Raw genomic sequence first — 24634 nt, 5'->3', positions numbered from 1 at the left:
CCTACAGATTATTTTAGTGGTCAATAAGTCTACTGTGATTTGAATGCTTTTGTTTAAAATAGTGTGCATATTAGGGTATTCATAGATCATTTAGGCATACCTTGCACGGTGCCTTGCATATAGTAGGTGCTCAACAAAATCTGTCAAATAGATTTCATGAAAAACTGAGAGTATTCATATGCAGACAGCCGCTATGACAACATGAAATGATGATTCCTAATATATGGCTAATTTTTAGCCTCTTAAGGCCAACTCATACTGCAAATACAATTAAAAGTAAACCAAGTAAAATTAGTTTTTCACGTCATGTGCATTATGTTTTAATGTTCATTTTGAATTTATGTAAGTAAACATATGGCACTAAACTTCTATTTTCCCAGTTCTCCCAAGTTTTCTGTAATGTATGCAATGCCCTCACTGTTAGATATTTTCTGTAGAGGGTCAATAAAATCACTCTGCCAAACAGAGTAAAAGGCAAGAATGACTAGTTTAAAGTCACACTCCTCTAAAAATGACATGGAGATACATTAATGGACAATTGCCTTAATTTCCAACCACAAGGCTCAATTTCAGAAATGAGTGACAATAACTAAAACATTCAACAGTGGCCTTAATGGGTCATAATATGTGTTTATGCATATATATTTATATTTTCTGATGTAAAACCATTTACAAGATATGACATTTATAGGTATTGCAAAGTACCCTTGCAAACAGCCACTCATACTCTCACCCAAAGCAGATAACTTTTATGCCGTTTGAATTTCCCATTTCCCTAGGGGCAAGGCCACTCAATTTAGAACAAAAAGACTTAAGTTCAAATTATGGCTCTGGCACTTATTAGCTCCATATCCCTGGGTCTTAAAAGCTCTGGATGCAATTTTCTCAAAAGTAAAATGAGAAGGTTGGACTAAACAATGACTGAGGCTCCTTCTATTTCTAAGATTTATGATTCTATTTGAAATACATAGACCACATAATAATGATATCTCTCTTCTTACAGAAACACACACACAAGAAAATAAAAGGATTTTCAGTGGTGGGGGGAGGTAAAAATATTATAGTGAGCCAAAGTTTCATTTTACATTTCCAAGGCTGATTCTTAGATGATTCCTCCCTTCTTGAATCTCCTTTACACTTCTTCCCTCCTTTATGCATTTTCTTGATTTCTTGAAGGAAATAAGTGGAAACTAAGAGATTTAGTGAAAAGAAAATCTGGACTGAGATGAAGAAGAAAACCCTTTGGGGCAGAACTCCAAGCAACCCCAGCTGCTGGCCTGCCTTAGCCCCACTTCCTGTCTGACCCAGACTGATGGTATTTTTCTCTCCTCTTTTAGGGCTCTAGGGCAGATTTTTAAGGTTCTTTAGGGCAGAGCACCCCAGAAAAGAGGAGACAGCCAATAAGACATCATGGAATAATGAAATGGAGTGTTATGTTTGAGGAACATAGTATATGGTCAAGAGATTTAGTTCAAATTCTGGTACCAAACAGGCATATTTTATCATTCTGAACCAACAGGATAGGAAGAATAGGAAGCATTCAGGTTATCTCCAAGAACTTTATGAAACAGATGAGTTTATATTTTATCATAAAATCATAGGAAACATAACAGTTCATTGAATATGGTGTATGAAGTATAATGTGACTGGGAGCCATGAGCAGAAAAGTCTTCAAAAAATGAAAATTATAGTTTATCCAAAGGTCAATGGAAAAGTCCATGGTGGTTATGTACAGATTAATTACAACAAATTACAAAGCAAGAATTCTATAACAATTGGTTAGTTGGTTAGCTGGTTGGTTGGTTGGTTGGTGGTTGTCCTTCATTATTGAAAAGGAACAAAATGACATTACTATATTAGTGTCAAGTTAAAGTGTATCTGACTGTGACAGATCAGACCAAAACGAGCTCAGAAGGCTCTACCACAAAATGGGCACAAATAGTCTATGTGAATATTTGGGGGTGGATTGCAGCTTAAGGTATGGCTTTGTAAGAACCTATGAAAGGAAAAGGAGGTGAATAATTCATGGAGAAGGAAGAAAGGAGAGAAGAGAGGGAAGAGAAAAATAGGGAAAAGGTAAGAAGGAAGGCAAGGAGATGAGAGAGAGAGAGAGACAGAGAGAGAGAGAGAGAGACAGAGACAGAGACAGAGACAGAGAGACAGAGAAAGTAAAAACACATATGTGCTAGTTTCCAAGAAAACATTCCCATCACATTATCTAGAGGCTCCTTCCCTTCAAAGCACGTTTATAAAAGGACATAGGCAAGGGTTTCACAAGAATAGTAGCAATGTAATGATTATAAAGTTGAGAGAAAATATGATTTCACAATCAAATCCAAGAATAATGCTGATGTTTTTATCATCTAAAAACTATTTATTGTTATATGTTAATATGCACAAAACACCATGCTGGATGGCTTGATCCTCATTGCCTTTATAGTCTAATTGTGTTAGATCAGGCCATTATATATAATAGCTATGTTTCAATGAACTTTATTTAAATTCAGTTACCTCCCAAATCTGTAAAAGAATGAATTGTTATACCCAAAAAAGTCAGTCAAATCACATGAGAAGAACAGATGTGGCTATTGCACATTATCCATCATATCAATAATAGCTTATTAGCTCCATTAGATGACCCAGCTAAAATAACCTATATCACAATCTCAATCCCTGTAAAGACCAGTTATTATTTTTGTTTCATTCCCAGACTACATAATATACACTTTCCTCTCACAAATACTTGCCATTCATTGTTCAAGGGAAAGTGACAGAATATGGAAAGATCAGTGCAAATCCATGCCCACTACTATAAAGCAGAATATAAAACCTGTCCCCTGGAATTTCTTCTTTGTAATTAATAAAGTACTTTATTTTTTCCCCAATACATGTAAAGATAATTCTCAACTTTTGTTTATACAAGCTTTCCAATTTCAGATTTTTCTCCCTCTCTCCCCCTCCCTCCACCCTCCCCTAGACAGCAGGTAATCTGATATAGGTTATATATATATATATATATATATATATATATATATATATATATATATATATATATGTGTGTGTGTGTGTGTGTGTGTGTATATATATGTATATATATATATATATGTGTGTGTGTGTGTGTATATATATATGTATATATATATATACACACACACATATACATATATACATATACATATATATACATATACATATATATACATATACATATATATACATATATACACACACACACACACATATATATATATATATATATATATACACACATAATGACATTAATCCTAAACTTCTCTTGAGTCTTATATGTTAAGATCGAATGTTATATTCAGTTCAGGTCTTTTCATCAGGAAAGATTGAAAGTCCCCAATGTCACCAAATGAACATCTTTTCCCCTGAAAGAAAATGCACATTTTTGCTGGGTAATAGATTCTTGGCTGCAATCCAAGCTCCTTTGCCTTCCAGAATATCATATTCCAAGCCTTGTGTTCCTTTAATGTTAAAGCTGCCAGGTCCTGAGCAATCCTGACTGTGGCTCCATGATATTTAAATTGCTTCTTTCTGGCTCCTTAGAGTATTTTCTCCTTCACCTGATAATTCTGGAATTTGGCTACAATATTCCTTGGAGTTTTCCTTTTGGGGTCTCTTTCAGGAGGTGATCGGTGGATTCTTTCAATGATGATTTTATCCTCTGATTCTATGATATCAGGGCAGTTCTCCTTAATAATTTCCTGGAATATGGTGTTAGATTCTTTTTCTGGTCATGGCTTTCAGGCAGTCCAGTGATTCTCAAATTGTCTCTCCTGGATCTGTTTTCCAGATCAGTTGTCTTTCCAATGAGGTATTTCACATTTTCTTTTCTTTTTTCATTCTTTTGATTCTGCTTGACTGATTCCTGGTGTCTCATGGATTCCTTATCTTCCGACTGTCCAATTTTAATTTTTAAGGCATTGTTTTCTTCAGTGAGATTATGAACCTTTTTTTCCATTTGGCCAAATGAATTTTTTAAGGCATTGTTTTCTGCTGTCAATGTTTGTGCTTCCTTTTCCAAGCTGCTGATTCTTTTTTCATAGTTTTCTTGTTTTGCTTTCATTTCTCTCCCCATTTTTTCTTCTACCTCTCTCAATTGATTTTTGAAATCCTTTTTGAGCTCTTCCAGGAAGGCTTTTTGTTCTTGAGACCAATTCACCTTCCCTCGGGAGGCTTCACATGTAGGCAATTCGAGGGTATTGTCCTTATCTGAGTTTGCGTTGGCTTCTTCCCTATTGATACAGAAGCTCTCAATGGAGAGGGCTCTTTTTTGCTTCTTACTCATTATTGCAGCTTGTTTATTTATTTTTTAAGTTGAGGTCTGCTCTGGGGGCACCAGGGTCCCTGCTTTGGGCTTCTTGTGCAGGGGTATAGGTGCTGTGTGACTGGCTTTTTACTCTGAGGCCTTTATAGTGTGTGCAGTCCGCCCCCCTGCACTTCCTGTCTAAGAGCACTGCGTCTGTGTGCCTGGTCGCGCCTATCCGCCTGGTCGTGCCTATCCTGTTCGTGACCCTACCGCTGGCAACTTGCCCTCTCAGCTGGTGCAAGTAGGTTTTTCCACTGTCTTTCTTGGCCACCAGATTTTTTGAGCCAGGTTCCAGGGGCCTCGGTTGTTTGGCTGTGGCCCACAGCTCCTGCTGACTTGCCCCGACTCCCTTGGCGCTGGGCCTCACTTTTGCCCAAGTCAGACCGACCTTTTCCTAAAGTCTTCTAAATTATCTCTAGTTGGAAGACTTTGTCTCTCTGTCTCTTTACAGGTTCTGTAGTTTCAGAATCTGTCCAGAGGCTTGATTTAATGTTCTTTTTGAGGGAACAGAAGGAGAGCTCAGGCAGCTTGCTGTTTCCTCTCCACCATCTTGGCTCCACCCCCCCTTCCCCCCATCCCCTAATAATTTCAATACAGCCTTGTCTTCTTTACCCATGGACCAAAAAAGTATGTTTATTAGGATATAGTCAAGAGATTATTTCAAATTCTGGTCCCAAATAGTCATATTTTATCATTTTGAACAAATCACTTTCTACTTGTCTCTGCAATAATTTCTCCAACTGTTCAATACAGATACTGTTTTTCATCCATTTAGGTAAAGGAAACATTATAAGATTAACATAATAAAATGACTGAAATAGGTTGAACTTCAGGGGGAAAACCTACATATAGACCTAAGGGAGCAATATATCAGTCCTATTTCTTGAGATTTGGCCAACTTCTGGATCTTGCTTCATTCCCTATTATCTATGTGTATTTTTAAATGATAATCCATTTCATTTCATTTTAAGCATGAAAATTTTTAACAGATCTTCAAAAATTAAAAAAAAACTGTTGGTATCCAAATAAAATATTTAATTAAAGGAAAACTGCACAGCTAACACAGCAATTAAGGTAATGCAATATTTCTGGGCTCAGGTCCTTGACTGCCAAATTCCTGATGAGCTTTCCAACATAGAAATATGTTGAGATTCAAACCCTTAAAACAATTTTCTCTTTACCCCTTCCCCATCCAACATTTTCTGGCACTTATTGATGACTGTGATGTCATGAATGAGAAGATCTTCAGGATGCCAAAAGTAGAAGAAAATCTTGGGAGACAAAAATCATTTTTAAATAGACAATTTTCAAGTTGTTTTTTTTTTAAAGTTAAATCCAAAAGCTAGCTTGTCAGGTTTGCTGTACTGGACATAACAAGCAGAATTAAGTTAGTTTTCAAGCTTTACTTTGTAGTTTATTTTGAACTAGAGAGAATGCTCATGCTCTTATAGCACATCACAATTGTTGTTTGTCTTTCATTTTTGAAGAGGACCAAGGGCATCATGGATGATGTCCTTACATATGCATGAATTGGATTTCCGTGGGGTGAGAGTGACACAAAGCTGTCAGCCTTTCTCTCTGTCTCTATCCCTGCCTCTCTCTCTGTCTCTCTCTCCGTTTCTCTCTCAGTCATTGAAGTCTAGTGGTAAGACAAAAGTCAGGACAACTGGTGATGGTCCAGGATATAGTAGATGACATTGGTGTCTTTGATGTCTGACCAAGCTCTTAGTGATCCACAGCATCTGCTTCAGCAGACTTCATGGCCATTGGAAGAAATTATTCTCATCTTCCCATTCTGCTGGGGGAAGTCTTTAAATGTGTGGAGTAGACATACCCCTAATTCACTGAATGTGATTGAGGCCTGTTGGTGTAGCCCCTGTGAATGTTATAGCTTCTTAGAGCCACAAGTGAGAGTTGAGTGACAGGTGAACATCAAAGTTGGATGAGCAGCTCTGAAAAGGGCTCACATCAGAGGTGGTAGCCCTTCATGATCACTCCACAAAACCCACACATCCCAGTATTGAATTATGTATTACCAAAGTAAATTATGTTTTTCAGTCATATAGCCATGTTGGATTTTTTCTTTTTATTATCTTGACCTTGGCTTTCCTTTCACTTGAAGCCATCATTTGAAGATGGATTGTTCTAGGCCCCATGGAATATTTCCCCAACTTTTCAATTTTGGAAATATGAGTTTCAATCTGTCATAAGTTATATCATTGCTATGGACCCCTAAAATATATGTGTTTGGTCACAGCGACCTAAAAACTGAATTAAACGGGTAATTTTATTTATAAAATCCAATCTATCACTGTACCTTCTCATCTATGTTTTTCTACTAATTCATATCAATAACTATACAGTAAATTATAGTTTTGGAGAGTTGCTTGCGTCCAGTAAGAGGTTATATATTCTGTCCACAGTCACATAGGTAGCACATATTTGGTGGCAGGTCATAAACCTCTGGCCTCTATGTCATATAGAGTCCTCTCCCTTGCTATGATAAAACTCAGAAATCTTTATTCATCAATTTCTATACATAAATTTGAGGAAAAGAAGAGGAAAACATTTATTCTGTTACAGAGTTTAAGTTTTCCCTTTGAATGTTATTTTGCCAATTTGATTAATTACTGATAGACACATGATGTTTCCTTAGAAGGATCAAAGTGACATTACAGAAAAGTTTCCACTCAAAGTCAATCTGATTCAATGGTTCATAAACATTGTGTCCAGAACAACAACAAAATGTATATCTTGTTATATGCTGCCTGGACAGACAATAGCTTGATTATTGGGCTTAGTTCTGAAAATCATATTTTAGAATTGACATTGACAAGTTGCAGATATCCCAGAGGAAACAGACCAGAATAGTAAAAACCCTTAAAACCATGCTATATGAAGATGACTTGATTGAAGTAGGAATATTTGACTTGAAAAAGAAAAGACTGATGTGGGGCCATGAATAATGTCTTACAAATAGGGGAAGGGTTGGCATTTCAAAGAAGTGATAGTTTTGTTCTGGCCTAACCCCTAAGGATAGAATTAGATCCCTGGGTAAAAATGATTCCCTATCATTAGGGTTCTTATAGAAGGGGGTGAATAACTATGTGATGGGCAGATTATATTGCTTATTAGAGATATTATAGATGGGATTCAAACTTTAGACAGAGTAAGATTACATGACAACTATAAGGTCCCGGGTAACTCTACAATTCTGTAATCTGAATATTCTTTTGGCACCTTTTGTGGTCTTCCTGTGCTTCTTTCACAATTCAGATGGGTTTTCAAAAAAGGGATACAGGTGAGTGACTATGGCCTTTACCCCCCAAATCAGATACTGATCTAAAAAACCTCTTTCCTTGCCTCTGCCCTGATAACCTGCATTATAGTAGCCAAGTAACTATTTTGCATAGTAAATAAAGCCCAGGGCCTAAAATCAAGAAGCCTCCTCTTCCTGATTCAAATCTGGCCTAAGACACTGATTATCTGTGTGACCCTGGGAAAGTCACTTAAACCTGTTTGCCTCCATTTCCTAATCTGTAAAGTGAGGCTGGAAAAAGGAAATGGTAAACCACTCTAATCTGCCAAGAGAACCCCAAATTGGGGTCAATGAAGAGTTGGACACAACTGAGCAAAACAATAGTAGCAACTACAACCACAAATAATCCCAATTCATTTTATTTCAGACAAAGTTACATTGAAAATGTGAGAATTTGAATTGTTCCCTCCAGGTATTAAGCACAGATGGACATAGGCAAGGACAGAGAATTGCAAAATAATGGATTTTCATTTTCATAATTATATTTCACTGCATGTTGCAAAATCAATGAATGATTGAGATAAGAGGAGATAGAAGAAAACAAATGATGATGCTAGACAAAGAGATCCTGTAAATTTAAATTAAAATAAATAATTTGTAAGAATCAGAGATTAGTTTTCCTTTTATATTAGTAGCATACGTGCCCCCGGTTATATTTAATAAAATATAACTAATTTTTAAAAGTATGTTTGTTTGTGTAGTTTTAAGCAAAGCAAGTGACTTAATATTTACTCCCTCTGTAACATACCCACTATATTTTCTCCTTAACACTTTTTGGTACAGTACACATATTGTGAATACCTGGCACTGAATTCATTTCTGTGATTTTTGGCCACCAGATTTTTACCTGGAGAAATAATTATTTTATAAAGATAATTTCTAAGGAGAAATTTAATATTAGCTCCTTCACTCTAATCTCTTAGTATAATTATGTTTAATTCCCTATGAATCCATCCTGAAAACAGTAGTTTGTATAAAACAAGATATACAGGAAGCAATATTGGGCTATCAACAATATTTTATTCCCTTTACTGTTATCTAAAATCTTAAATCTTTTGTTTTTCAGTGCAATAAGGGCAAGTATATTATTTGAAAGCAACAAAAATATATTTTTTCTCTCTCAGGTACTAATTACAATTCCATTAATATAATGCAAAATGTACAGAGGCCAAATAAAAAAAATCACATAAATATATAAAAATCCATCTTTTTGACTAGTAAGATTTTGGTGGTGGTGGTGGAGGATTGTCAATAAAATTACTTGTATTTTTTCTCTTAACTAAATTAATTAACTTCACAAACTTTCCGATAATGCTCTACTTCGAAGACTCATCCTTGCATAAACATGATCCTGGGATCTCAAAGGCAATCACAGCAGTATATAATGTCTGACATCTCTAAATGAGCTTTATAGGCTTTGTGTATAGATCTCAGAGTGGACTCTTTGTATGCCATCTATAATTGGCCTAGCTTAATTGGGAAAAGCTCATCACCAGAAGATTGGCTACAATTTGAGAATTGTTTTTTTTTTTTCAATCATAGCAACTCATGAACATTTCAAATGTCCATTAAGATTATGACCTCCTTTTATGGAGACTGTACTAAAATATCAATGAAATAAGGATCCTAGAAATATAACTTCATATATTTCATCAATTTCATTATATGGAGGCAAAGCCTGATAATTGTGCAAAATTCAGCACAGAGTGCATTTGGTTCCTTTCTGTAAGGCAAAAGTGAAGGTAATCCCTTTACAGCTGCAGTGCAGATGGTTTTCTTTACACCATTTCAATGAATACTAAACAGAAACTGGAAAAAGTTTGAAAACATAGTAAACAAACAGCTGAGTGTTAGCTTAAAAAGCTCTCTGCAGTTATCAAATAAAAGCATTCAGATCTCTGGATGTTTACCAGATAGATAAAAGGAAAAACAGAAATGTGAAAGCACACACACACAACTGATTTTAAAATTCTACCTAAATACATTTTTATGTAATTTTTAACAAAAAAATGTATTTTAATCACTAAAAAAAGATTATGGATCTCACAATTCAAAACTCCTAACATTGTGAAAAGTATAGGTTTTAGTAAAATACTCTCTGCCCCAAAGTAACTCATGATAAAGAGAAATAAAAGTCTAACTTGTGTAGTTGAAGAGAAAAATAATTTAAAGTTTTATTCCAAAGCATCATATATAATTAACAATGATTATTATATACATTATATACTGTAGTCCAAAACTATTTGAATATGTGATTAGTTTCATTTTATACTTTTACAAATGTGTTTCGGCAAAGTTATGTTGGAAACAGAATTGTGAGGCTGGAAATATCTCTTTGTCAGAGGTTACATCAAAGGCTCAAAGACAGCTATAGTTGCATTCTGTATACAGTGATATAATGGTCTTCACTGAATGTCAAGCCTGGACATATGCAATATAAAGTATGTCTCTAGATATGTAATAATTACAAGCATATCTCATCTTAATCAGATAAGTGAACAATTGTTGTTTCTTTGCTTTGACTCCAGGTTTGCACATGTCCAAATGTCTTCAAAAACAAAGATAGTAATCTATGTATCAGTAGACAAGAACTAGGGAGTTGAGACTGAGAGTAATTAAGTGACTTGTCACATAGATATCATCTTAGAAGGGCTATTAATTTATATAAAATAATGTATGAATCTGTCAGATTGAATCTCTAAATCCTTGATTTTCAGGCCTTCAAATGTGAAAAGATGTTTTTAAGCAATTATATAAAACAGATTTTGGAATATAAGATCTTGAAGTTCCATGCATCAATATCATTATCCAGAAGTTTCCAAGCATAATTAATTAAGGAGTTACTATTTGCCTGGATCAACAGCAATAATGAAAAATAAGCCAGAAGACTCTCTGAAAAAGTTCCTGTCATAAAGGATAAAATATGTTCCAATTATTCTGTAAGTTTTAACTTTTAGGAAATGATACCATACTCATGGCAGATATTAATCTCAAATGAGATTATGTATGTAAAACTTTGTACATATGTAACTCATGTAGTAGCAGTAGCAGAAGAACAAGGAGGAAGATGAAGAGAGCGAGAAAGAAGAAGGAGGAGGAGGAAGAAAAGAAGTAAAAAAAGAACAAAAAGAACAAACAAGAGAAGAAGAAGAAGAAGAAGAAGAAGAAGAAGAAGAAGAAGAAGAAGAAAACATGCACTAAGGGAAAAATATATAAATATTTCTATAAAATTACTGGCTCTTGATATGAAAGCTTTTTCTTCCTAATTATTTGCCATTCAGAATAGGCTTTTATATTGTTTTGCCTCATCAAGGTTCTCATGTCATTTTTACATCTCAACTGAAAATAAATATATATATTTTTTCTTGCCCTCCATCTAGCTCAATTAATTTTGCTATCCTCAGTTGCTTTAAATTGGTTAAAACATGATGAAACTTGAATTCATTCTGAACCAAAAGGCAGGGTTCATCTGTAATTACATTATTCTTTTCAGTCAAAAGGGATTATATGAAAATCAAATGTAGCCAATTATATTGTTCTGGATCAATGAGTAAACATTTGCAGGGGGCAGCTAGATGGCGCAGTGGTTAAAGCACCGGCCCTGGATTCAGGAGTACCTGAGTTCAAATCCGGCCTCAGACACTTGACACTTACTAGCTGTGTGACCGTGGGCAAGTCACTTAACCCCCATTGCCTAAAAAAAAAAAAAAAACATTTGCAGTATTATGAATAGTATAACAATTGGAATGACACCACATACTGGAGACTTACTGTAGAAAAGCTGCACCATGAAGTGAAGGTCTTTGAGGGCAAGACCAGGAATCTTTTCTTTGGCGTCAGGAAGTGATGTTTGCTTGTGGGAGGAAGAAAGGGTGAGCCTGGCGCTCTGACTCTCACTCTTTCCTAGGGACTCTGGAGGAGAGGAGCACTAGAAATGTGCTCTCCCTTTAATAGATAGATGAATGTAGGCCTTTCTCTCTCTCTTTACCAAATTCTTATTCTCCTTAATAAATGCTTAAAAGTCTAACTCTTGCTAAAGCTTATAATTTATTGGTGACCACTGTTAGATATTTTAGACAGTTTAGTTAGAATTTTAGCTTTAACAGATGGCTGACCATGAAGAGGAAAGCTGAAACCTCCATCTTTTGATCTTGCAGTTGGGTAAGAAATTTCCCTTACCCTGTCCCTTTAAATCTGAAGTACTGCTGAATTGCCGGGTGTTTTCCTTTCAAATTTTTTCAAATGGACCGTTTAAACTTCCTAATTATCCTATTTTTTATTTTAGTCTGTTTAACTAGACAAATGGGGGATAAGATCATGTTAATGCTTTGTTTTTGTGGATTTTTTATTTTTGTTAGAAGAGCCAGCAAGGTGCTCACACAAGGGTGTTCCCCCTCTCCCAGTCATGCTTTTTCAGAGAAAACTCTGATTTCTGTGGCTTTTCCAAGTTCTAACACCAATTGTTGCTCTAATTTTGCATGTCTGGAGGCAATGACCTAACCTCTTGAAACTTTTAATCCCCTAGTGCCTGGAGGCAAATTGGGGGAAGGGTAATCCAGGCCTGAGTTCAAAATCAAGTCTGATTCAAATTGCCCTGGTCCCTCCCCTCCTCTCCAGACCCCACCTTCTACTCCTCCAGTGGCCAAGCCCATTGCTTCCCCTGCCCAGGAAGTCCAGAGATCTGATGAGCATGCTCAGCTTTCTCTACCTGCATTTGCAGCTTCAGGCTAAGCCATTCCCCAGTCTGGCTGTGCTTCTAACTTGACCTTAGAAAACCCTTTAAATTCCAGATATGCTTGTTTTGTTCATAATTTTGCTAATATGCTTTTGTCTTTAATTAGCAACCTTATAGAGCATTTGTATGGTGAAAGGACCAACAGACAATATAGAGGGGTTAAAGAAGAAAAACTTAAGCTGAATAGTTCAAGACTCTGCTTCTTTTGCCATTGAAGGGTACATATTTGACAGAAACGTAGAAGTAAGCAGCAAGGTATTGATATGAGTATTGGGATTTTAGATATCGGAATCAAAAGTGTTCTAACTTTACTCAGAGTATTAATGTCAGTTCAGAGGTTACATAGGATTTCTATGCTATTACATCTACATTTTGAAATTAATGATATGGGTTTATTTTCATAGAGATTTTCATGCTTTTGAGATTGTGTTTTATACCTAGTTTTTAAAACAAGGAGAACATTTGTAAAAGCTTTTTATAGTCATGTGATCAAGTTTATATTTTCTAATACTCTTATTAATATTAAGTTCATATTCATTTAGATTTCCCTAGCTTGAATTTCATTGTCTTTTATTGTTCCATGTGTATTTTCTCTTATTCATTCATCTATCTAATTTTGAAACAATTCAAGATGGTTTTGATTTCATAATACAATGTTAATTCTGGGAGTATTGTGCTCCCATATTCTGAGTTGTTTGTTTTTGCTATTTTTTCTCTCAACTGATTATTTGATCAAACTCTTTAAAACATTTCCCTGGCAAATTGGTTGCCATGGCAAGTGTAAATTGATTCTAGAGGTATTATTTTTGAGAAGCATATTCCAAAAAAAAAAAAAAGAGGGGAACATTTGTAAAAGTTTTCTTTGAGCTTGTGTTGTGCTTTAACTTGTATTTAAATATGTTCCAATTTTTCACAAAAGTAATTGTATACTTAGTAAAAAAAAAGGTATTATTTGAAATTGTTGCATAATTGTATATTATATTCTGAGTCAAGACTTTTCACATTTTTTGCAATCATTTATTATCCTCAATTTTTAAATCCATATGAGACTTGGATTATAGGAACTTATCATTTAAGACATTAATTGCCTTTATTCTGAGTTATCAGATGCCAGTTGGCCAAGATGCCATCCAATCACAAGAGGAATACATGCAAGAGCAGACATTGAACTGTAACATGAGGGGAGACATGCATGAAGTCAAGGTATGGCTGAGGGAACAGTTTTGACAAATGTTGAGGTTGGATTCTCTTGGCTTAGTATTGTATTTTATTTTTCCCCACAATACTGTATAGATGGCTGGAAGTTTTGATCCCACCCATCTAATTCTACACCTGGCTTCTATGCCCCCTCCTATATGCCTGATGCCATGGACATCTCAATCCCATGCATCTGATTAAATCTGACTCAGTTTCCTCCAATATGTTCGGTGGCATGGACATATATTCCAACTACATATTTTGCTCAAGTGTGGGAATGCTCATATCCCATCATTTCTCTGTTCTTTTATGGCAACACCCATAATTATCTCATGTGTCATGAGAAATACAGTGTTGAATTTGGCCTTGACACCTGTTACCAATTATATTAGATTTTTTAATTTCCCATAATGGCATGAGGATAATTAGGCAGATGATGCAAAAAGTGATGAAACTAAGATAACAATTATTTTTAGAAATTAATATTGCAGCAATTGTCTTCTCAATTTACCCTCCATAAGGGGGGAACTATAGTAATATTAATTTTAAAGAATGTTTCAATTTTTGTTTTATTATGTTTCATGTATAACAACTAAGATTCTGAATTCCCTTAGACATGTTTTTGAGAACTTTCATTGTTTGATTTGATTATTGACAAAGCTATTTTAAAGTTGTGTTAAGCTCAATTTTGTAGGAAAGATTCCTGGCTGATTACTAGCATCCACACATCAACCCTGAAAAGACTTCCATTCCATGACTACACCTAGAGGACATCTGAGAAAAGACTTTCAGAGACTTTAAATGAACAGTTTTGTTTTGTTGGTTTTTTTTTCTTTTCTCTGTTAAAATATACACAATCTGTTACATGTACTCTGTGCAGAGGCCCTCCCTTTGCAAGACCAATGTCAAAGCGTTGGTTCATGAGGACAAAAACCGCCCCCCTGGACAAAACTTTCCTCTCTCCCTTTTCTATATTGTGATTAACATATTGTTAGTTAGCATAGGTTATTATATTATGTTATTTTTGACTGTTTCATCAAGGAAATGCCCCGTTTCTTGAAGAAACACAGCAGGGACTATAACAATTGGAATGAGGCCCCCTGCTGAAGACTTACTGTAGAAAAGCTGCGCCATGAATTGAAGGTCTTTGAGGGCAAGACCAGGAGTCTTTTCTTTGGCGTCAGGAAGTGACGTTTGCTTGTGGGAGGAAGAAAGGGAGAGCCTGGCACTATGACTCTTGCTCTTTCCTGGAGACTCTGGCAGAGAGGGGAGCTAGAAATGTGCTCTCCCTTTAATAGATAGATGAATGTAGGCCTTTCTCTCTCTCTTTACCAAATTCTTATTCTCCTTAATAAATGCTTAAAAGTCTAACTCTTGCTAAAGCTTGTAATTTATTGGCGATCACTCATTAGATATTTTAGACAGTTTAGCTAGAATTTTAGCTTTAACGATAGGAATGTGGAAAACAAACAAAATTTCTCCCTAACATCACAAAAATGAATGACTGGTAGCTGTTGGAACACTTTTCTGCTAAAGTTTAAAATTTGCTTCTGAGAAACTTTATTAGGCTTAGATTTGATCACATATACAGTCTTGACACTTTTGCATGATCATTTAAAATGTCTGATAAAGTACTGAGTTTTTGATATAGGACTCAGGATATAGGATTTGGGGCTTTTCTTAAGAATAAATATAAACAGATAGGTTCCCAGTTGACTTTTTAATGTGAATAGAAGTCCTTTTAAAAACTGAATTTTATCTTTTCAATTATTAATAATTTGGTTTATTCTATTTTTTCTGCATGGGGCAAAAAATTATAAAACTTTAAAAACCATAAACCTTTGTAAAAATGTCCATTATCAAGTAAAACAAATTCCCATATTAGGCATGTCAAAAATGTTTATTTCACTCTTTGTGTTAGTTCATTATTTGTTTGTCAGTGTTGGTAGGGGCAGTATTTTTCATCAATCAATACTTTGGAATCATGATTAATTACTGAGTTGATAAGAGTTCTTAACAAATTATTCTGATTCTGCTCTTTGTACTCTGCATCAGTTGATAAAAAATGTTTACTCAAATTCTTTTTGAAACTGTCTCCCATTTCTCACAGCCCAGTAGCATTTCATCTTTCTCATATACTATAATCAGTTTGTTCAGTCATTCCCCCATTGATTAAAAGCTCCTTTGTTTCCAATTCTACACCACTATAAAGAGAGTCTGAATATTTTTATATTTATGAACTTTTCTGCTTTGTTTTTTTTTCTTTAGAAGTGTAGTTTTAGTAGCAATAACCCTACATCAGAGGGTGTGTGTAGTTTAGTAAAATTTGGTGCATAGTCCAAATTCCTTTCCAGAGTGACTGGGCCAATTAACATTTCTACAAAGAGAGCATCAGTGCTACATTTTTATTCCTTTTCTTTGATGTCAAATTTACCAATATAATGGGTGTGAGGTCAAACCTCAGAGTTGCTTTTATTTGTATTTCTCTAATTATTACTGATTTGTAGCACTTTTTCATATGACAATAGATAGGTTCACTTTTTCTCTTGAGAACTGCTTGTTCATAATCTTTGATCAGTTGTCAAATGGCAACTGGCAAATGGGGCAAATGACCCATTCTTATGAATTTGAACTGTTTCCTTCTATATTTTAGAGATGAAATGAAATTTGTTATAGAAACTTGCTGCAGACTCCACTATCCGACAGTTAGCTGTTTCCCTTCTAATCTTAACTGCTTCTGATTTGTTTGTGCAAAAACAGTTTTTTTTTAATTTATGTAATAAAAATTCTCCATTTTTATCTTCTATCATAGACTATATTTCTTGTTAGTCACAAATTCCTTGCCACTTCAAAGATCTAAAAGGTGATTTAAACCTTATTACTTTAATTTGTTTGACCTTTTATATCTAGAAATATGCATTTTGAGTCTATCTTCAGAAGATATTAGTCTAAATTTAATTTCCATCAGACTGATGGACAATTTTCCCAGTTTTATCAAATGGGGTTTTTGTGCTTACTGAATATTAGGCTCCTAGTTTTGTACAGTGGTATATGACTAATCTGTTCTATTGTCCCACCTCTCCATTTTTTAAACAGAATCATGTAATTTTGATGATTACTGCTTTGTAGCATAGTTTGAGAGCTAGCATTACAAGCCACCCTTTTCCCCACTTTTCTAAATTATATTCCATTGGCTTATTGACCTTTTGTTCTTCCAGATAAATTTCTTTATTTTTCCTAGTTTTCCAAACTAATCATCTGGTGGTTTGATTGGTGTGATAATGAGTAAGTACATTAATTTAGGTAATACTGTTATTTTCATCATATTAGCTCAGCCTACCCATGAGCAAATAATATTTCTCTAATTATGTAGGTAAATTTTTATTTCAATAAATAATGTTTTGGAGTTGTATTCAATATGTTCCTTTGTGTAACATGGTAGATAGAGTTGCAAGTATTTTATACATTTTGAAGTTATTTTAAATATAATTTCTCTTTTTGTCTCTTCTTTCTGTTTTATTTGTAATATGTATACATATATACATACATATTTATATTTAGGTAAGTATATTGCATATACTATGACATTTTTGAAGTTATCAATTGTTTATGCATCCATTTAAATCCCTGAGTTTCATCTTACACAATTAAATCCATAATTCCAGTTGGTTGAGATTTTTGTGTATTTCTATGTTGTCATGACAAAATTTTTACTCTGACACCTTATTGTGGTGTGAAAGTGACCCTGGGCGGGGCAGCTAGATGGCGCAGTTGTAAAGCACTGGCCCTGGATTCAGGAGTACCTGAGTTCAAATCTGGCCTCAGACACTTAACACTTACTAGCTGTGTGACCCTGGGCAAGTCACTTAACCCCCATTGCCTCACTAAAAAAAAAAAAAAGTGACCCTGGGGTTCTTGAAGGATATATCAGTTGAGCACAAGCCCTGGCATGTTCTGTCATTTTGAAAAGCCTTTGAAAATGGTCCTGGTTACAGATTTAACATGCTTTTCAAGGAAAAGGGTAAGTAGGGAGAGATTAATCACTAGTTGCTTTGGCCATGGCAACAGAAGAAATAAGGCAAAGTACAAAAGAGCCCTTAGTCCATGTGTGTCTCTGTCTGTCTGTCAGTCTATCTGTCTATCTTTATATCTATGTATACACACAAATATAGCTACCTAGGTAGCTTGCTAAATACATTTCTGCAATGACAGGGCCAGAATGAAGGAAAAGGCTACAGAAGTTGCTTAGAATCACAGTTTTTAGACTATGTAGAATAATTAACATCATACTCTAAATTTGAAGTCCTCATCCAATATCCAATAAGTTATATTCTGCTTGAAGAACAGAATTTTATGAATCCTGACATTCTTGGTATAAGTAAATGAGAAGAGCCAAATAAAGATGTGGCTAGGTGGTCACGTGGTCACATCATCTCAATAAGGAAGAAATAAGAGAGTTGAAAAATTTGGTGGTATTCTGTGTCCAAAGACAGTCAAAATCATTCTTCTTTTGTGAGACATTTGAGCATCTTAAAAACAACTACCCAATATTTTACTATTTTATTTGAGCACGTTTTGCCTTCTTCATTTTTCAGTATAATGTTGTCCCTATGAGATCAGTTCCAGTCATACCCCTTCCAGACATTCCCCATGAAATGCTTTCTCTCAAAAAATAAGTAAATAAAAACCCCTATCATCACAGTTTCTTAAGTCATATTTCAGGAAACAAAATTCCACTTTTGGACACCACAAACAATCATTTCTATATTCTCTCTGTCTAATCCACTGGAGTAGGATTGTGGATCGCATGTGTCCTAGGGCTCAATTGCAGCACAAAGAAGAAAATCCAAAGTAGCAGCTGACCAGAGAAGGTACAGTTCAAGGAAGAAATAAGTATGAATCCCTGCAATGGGTAGCTTTACAGTAGCAAATGGCATGTTGTCAGGTCGACATCCTCTGTTGAAAATAGCTCTCAGAGGAGAGCTTCTAGTTATATTCCTGCCCTCATTGTCTCTTGATGCATGGCAGATGTGCTGACCGTAAGCTTCAACACTGTCCTTTCCTTTTGTCAGCACTGGAATGACCTTAATAAAGAAGAGGCCACAGAAAATCCCCCAAATGTAATCTAGTAGGCCTTAATGATGAACACTATTCTAGTTAGGGATGTGATAAAGAGTAATATATTCATAAACTAAAGTAAAGGGTAGCATTATTACAAACAGCTTATCCAGCAGTTCATTGTAATTTTGGCATAGGTGAAAGGTTTGTACAAATAAGTTTTCATTTGATTCCTATTTATCTTATCATAATGATGCCTACTACCACCATTAGTTCTAAAATATCTTTAGTGATATAATTAAAACAGTAAATTCTCCAACTTTTTTTGGTAGAAGTTTGGAATGAGGTACATTCTTTAAAAAAGATAAAAGGTTATGATAAATTTATTTTTTACAACCATCACGTTTAGCTGGTTTTATCTCTGATTGTCTTTTGTGTAGTCAGCTGAATGTACCAGGTACCTCAAACCTAGCATTTCTTAAATTCCTTGTGTTTTCAATTTAGTTCAACTCAACATATTTTTATTAAATACCTTCTTTGTACAATGCAACATAACAGCAACTATAAGATTGAAATGACATGTAAAACTTCTCAATGCTCTTACATTTTAGTTGAAAAATATGAAATACACACAAATATTTGGAACAAAGTACCAAGGGGAATTCCAAATTTTGCCTCTGGACTATTCTGTTTCTGTCAAAGATGACACTCACTCCATGTCAAGCATGCGTGTAATCATGAAGTATTATTCAGTTTGCCTGTCTCTCCCCACAAATCCAATCAATCGAGCCCTCCTGTCAATTCTCCTCTTCTGATTTCCCTCATGTTGATCCATTCTTTCCCTTTTCTCTTTCCACTATCCTATCCATGCCCTCATTACCCTTTTTATTTATAGTCTCATTGTCTACATTCTCTCCCTACTCTAATACACCCAGTATGTCGCTGAGATTATTCTTTTCCATCCAATGACTTTCACAAATTATACCCTCTTAAAAACAAGCTATGTCCCTCCATTTTCTACTGAATAAAGTTCAAGGTTTCTTGCCTAATTTATCTAGGAGATCTTAACCCTGGGTCCATTAACTTATTGTTTTCTATATTTTAAGAACTACTTAAATATAAGAGGCTTCCTTTGTAATTTCATGTATTTTATATGTTTAAAAAACACTATTCTGAGAATGGGTCAAAATGTCTCACTAGTTCAATGGAAAACAAAAGGTTAAGTACACCTAATTAGACCTTTCCTCCCACTCTGTCAAACTAAGTATACTACTCAAGTACATGAATATGCTAAACATTTCTACTTCTGTGCTTTCATGCTCAAATTAATTCCCTTCTTAGTGTATGTATCCCTAATACTATGACTTTTGCCTTCATATATACACATTATGACAAATTTTACTTGTGACCCTCAAGGACTTTCCTTACTATATCTGGAAAGGGTCATTTTTCAAAAACAACTTCTGAAGAAGAGCTTCTAAATCAGAGATTAAGATGTGGGCCCACAGTAGGAATATTCTCTATACTAAAACCATGTACATGAAAAGGGATATATGAAAGACAAAGCGGAAGGGAGCCAAAGAAAGTTATAGATGGATAGATTGATGGAAGGAAGTAAGAAAATTAAAAAAGGAAAGTTATTATGTGGCAATTGTGTTAGCTATCAAATTCAGCCAAGATTTTAAGAATCTTGGCTTTTCTAATATACCCCAAACAAATAGTCCTAAGAAGGACTATTTTAAAAAATGTTTTGTTATAATAAGCAGAATGAAGACATTTTCTTATTTAAGCAATTACCCCCGCATCCCTGCCCCAAAACTAAGTCAAGTAAAAGCTTATAAAAACAGGTGTGTGTATGCATGCACACAGCATGCAGACATGCAATTGGTATTATAAAATACTATTGCATTTTTCTTAAGCTTTCTGTTTAATAAATCTCCTAACAGCCTTGAACAAAGAATATACTAACTAAATAGTTTTGAGACAAGAATGATTGGTTTTTCTTCTGATTTCAGAGTAAGAGCAATCTTGTCCTTTTGCCACTAACTGCATTGGGAGAGCAGTGATTAAAAAAAAATTGAATAGAAAGGGGAGAGTTCTTTCTGACTTACTTTCTACTTGTACTTCACTAAATAACTAACTGCCTTTCTGAATCAAAATGTCCTACCTTGAATCAAGAGAATGAGGTCAAAATTATTGTTCTTTTTTCACTGGGTTCCATTTAAGTAAAACCAGTTTCCTGATGGTTCACAGATAGTGGATCTATAGGTCTTCTATAATTGGATAGAGATCACTGACACTGTTAAAAATAAAATCTTCAGATTCTTTTTTAATTAAAATATGATCTGTTAAGGGGAAATAACTACCTTTTTCTGCAATTAACAGGTTGATCTAATATTAACAAACCAAAGTTTTTGTTTTAATGCAGAAAGAGAAGATAGCCAAAGTATATGCTTTAATGTCAGTTTCCTATGTAATCGTGTATGTATGTGTGTGTGTGTGTGTGTGTGTGTGTGTGTGTGTGTGTGTGCATTAAAACCTTATTCTGAGAAGGGGTTCATAGGTTTCACCAAATTGACAGCTAGGTCCATGAAACCAAAAAGGTTAAGAAATCTTGATTGGATCTCCCCTTCATTTCTCTCTAACTTAAGATACCACTTTGCTACATGAACATGACAAACATGTATCTGCCAATTTTATGCCAAAGATATTGCCCAGGACTAATTCTGTTGCATGTATCAAATTGCTAAAGCAAGTGCATATGACACCAGCAGCTATTTTTTTAAGTGTAGCTTTGTCAAAGGAGAGATAACTTTAATCATACGAGGCAGAAAAATAATTTACTTTTTCACATTCTTAAATAAATTACTTCTTCCAATTTAATTCCCTGTGTATGTGTAAAGTACACCTTCATTTTTCCTAAATTTAGTACAAAAATATAGACTATTTGCTTTGCTTATAGTTGAAGATCGACTTAAAAGTGTCAATGTATAAAACAAAGAAATAACATCAGGAAGCTCACTAAATGATTATTGTGTTGTTGTTTTTTTTCAGATACGATTCAATATAGAATTTTGTAACTTACAACTTTAATCAGAGAACTTTCCAAATTCCACTGCCACTTTTCCTCTATGGGGTAATTTTTCTTTGCCAATGATATATTGTAAAGTGCAGTGATATGATGAATCACTTTTTTCCCTTCTCCTAGACAGTATACCCACTGGGGAAAATCCATGCTGAATTCTATAATCTAGATGAAGTTTAGCATATTTTGGCACTGAAAAATGTTCAAGTACAACCTATACCCCCCCCAAAAAATGGATACTATTTATATTCAATGTGCTGATGTGTAAGATTAAACTGTAAATCAATTTGGAAAACCTCAAAGTAGATTCCCCAACAGATAACTAGTCAACAGAGATTAACGGTTTTCAAAAGACAGATTATATACTGCCATAAGCCACTTGAAAGATTACCCCAAATCACTAATGGAAAGAGAAATTCAAATTAAAAGAACTCTGAGATTTCACCTTATGTCTTTCAATGTTTTGAAGAAAATAAAAAATTGAAATAATCTATTTTGGAGGGCTGCAAGAAGATAAGAACAGTAAAACACTTTTTCTGCTACTGTAGATTATTCCAATTCTGGTAAAAATTGTGAAATAAGGTGAGAAAATCCCCAAACCTACAGTTTCCGTTATTGTACATGTACTCTAAAGGGATAAGGGTTAGAAGGAACAGACCTGTGTAAATCAAAAGGCTAATTGCAACACTTTTTGTGGCAGAAACAAAATGAAACAAAATCAGAAATGAATTTGGTGTCATAAATTGGAAAATTCATAAATGAATTTTTATATATAAATGAAATGGGATAATTTTGAGCAATAACAACAAATGTGATGAATTCAGATAAATATAAGAGGGCTTGTTTTAAATGGTGAAAAGTTACATAAGCAGAATCAATGACTATTATCAATCCAAAAACATTTATTAAATGTTTACTTTCTACCAGGAATTATTCTCAGTGTTGGGATACAACAAAAGATTAAAAAGTCCCTTCCTTTGAAGAGCTCACAATTCTATAAAAATGCAACTTAAAGTTAGTTAAAACCAGAATAACTGTAATGACCAATCTTTGTTCGGGGAATGGTTGATGAAATATAACTCTTTCCTCTTATTAGGGAAGTAAGAGATTATAGGTATGGAATCTGGGATTTGTTGTCAGACACAGCCTCTGTGCTGGTTGCCTTGCTTCTGCTATTTTTTTTTTTTTGCTACAAAGTAAGGTTCATTTGTTCACTACAAGGAAGGATACAGGTATAGCATAATTCATGGAGAAAGATCTGTGGTGTAAAAACAAATAATAATTATACCCTATTGGGGAAAAAAAACACCAGTAAGGAATTATGAATATACAATTCTGAGAAATCAAAATACCAGGTCTCAGCGCTCATCTCTGTCACTTACTATCTATGTTACTTAGGGCAAACCATATAGTTTTTCTCATCAGTAAAATTGTTGTAGTTTATCTCCTCTCCTACCTTACAAGATTGTTATAAATAATCCAAAGGGGAATAGAAATGCTTTTGGTATATATAGGTAGGTTGCAGGATGTTCATAATAATGACTTGCATTAAAAATATGGAGGACACATAAAAGTAAAAAAGGTGAGCTGATATAGCCAGAATGAGAAAACATAGAGAGCTTCTGTACCTCATTCTTACCCCAGAAGTTTTATATAGTAAGACGCATTCCTGAATAGTGGCTAAATCTACTAGGAAGTAAGCTCATTGTGGGAAAAGATTGTTTCTTACTTTATATTTGTATAATTGGCACATGGCACCTAGAATTAGAGATTTAGAACTGAAAAAGACCTTTAAAGTCATCAAGTCCATTTCCGTCAATTTGCCAGATTAGAAAGATGAGGGAAGAGAGGTCATGTTGTTTGCCTTGGATCATATTTACTATCTTTTTTTATTAATTAATTAATTAATTTAAAGTTTTGAGTTCCAAATTCTATCCCTTTCTCATTCCCTCCCTCTCTATCCTCTCCTTTTCCCCAAGGTTGCAAGCAATTAGTATAGGGTTATACATGTCCAATTATGTAAAACATTACCATATTATTCATTTTACATGAAAAGACTCGTTAAAAAAAAAAGAGAGAAAGCACAAAGTAGCATGCTTCAGTCTGTTCAATCAATATCAGTTCTTTATCTGGAGGTGGATAGTATCCTTCATCATTAGTGCTTTGGGATTGTCTTGGATCATTGCATTGCTGAGAGTAGTTAAGTCATTCACAATTGCTCATAGAGCAATCCTGCTGTCACTGAGCGCAATGTCTTCCTGGTTCTGCTCACATTACTATACATCAGTTCATATGAATCTTTCCAGGGTTTTCTGAAATTATCCTGCTTGTCGTTTCTTATAGTTCAATAATATTCCATTACAATCATATACCAAAGCTTGTTCAGTCATTCCCCCATAGATGGGGATTCCTTCAATTTCCAATTCTTAGCCACCACAAAGAGTTGCTATAAATATATTTTGTACATTTTTTCCCTTTACTCTATTTCACAGTTACTATTGCTGTTTCCCTCCATCCTATTCCTTTCCCCATGATATTTATTCTATTATCTATCTTCTTTCACTCTATCCCTCCTCAAAAATGATTTGCTTCTGACTTCCCCCTCCCCCAATCTGTCCTCCCTGCTTTTAACCCTCCCTCCTTATCCCCTTCCCCTACTACTTTCCTGGAGGGTTAGAAAGATTACTCCACCCCATTGAGTGTGTATGTTATTCCCTCCTTGAGCCAATTCTAATGAGATTAAAGTCTTTAAGCCAATTCTGATGAGTGTGAGGTTCATTAATGCCCTGCCACTCCACCATTTCTCCTCCCAATCCATATGCCCTTTCCTGTTTCTTTCATGTGGGATTTCATCCCATTCTGCCTCTCCCCTTACACCTTACCCAGTGCATTCCTCTCACCCCT

This window comes from Dromiciops gliroides, chromosome 5 (genome assembly GCF_019393635.1).
Source record: "Dromiciops gliroides isolate mDroGli1 chromosome 5, mDroGli1.pri, whole genome shotgun sequence".
Lineage (NCBI taxonomy): Eukaryota > Metazoa > Chordata > Mammalia > Microbiotheria > Microbiotheriidae > Dromiciops > Dromiciops gliroides.
This window is presented reverse-complemented; position numbering follows the sequence as displayed.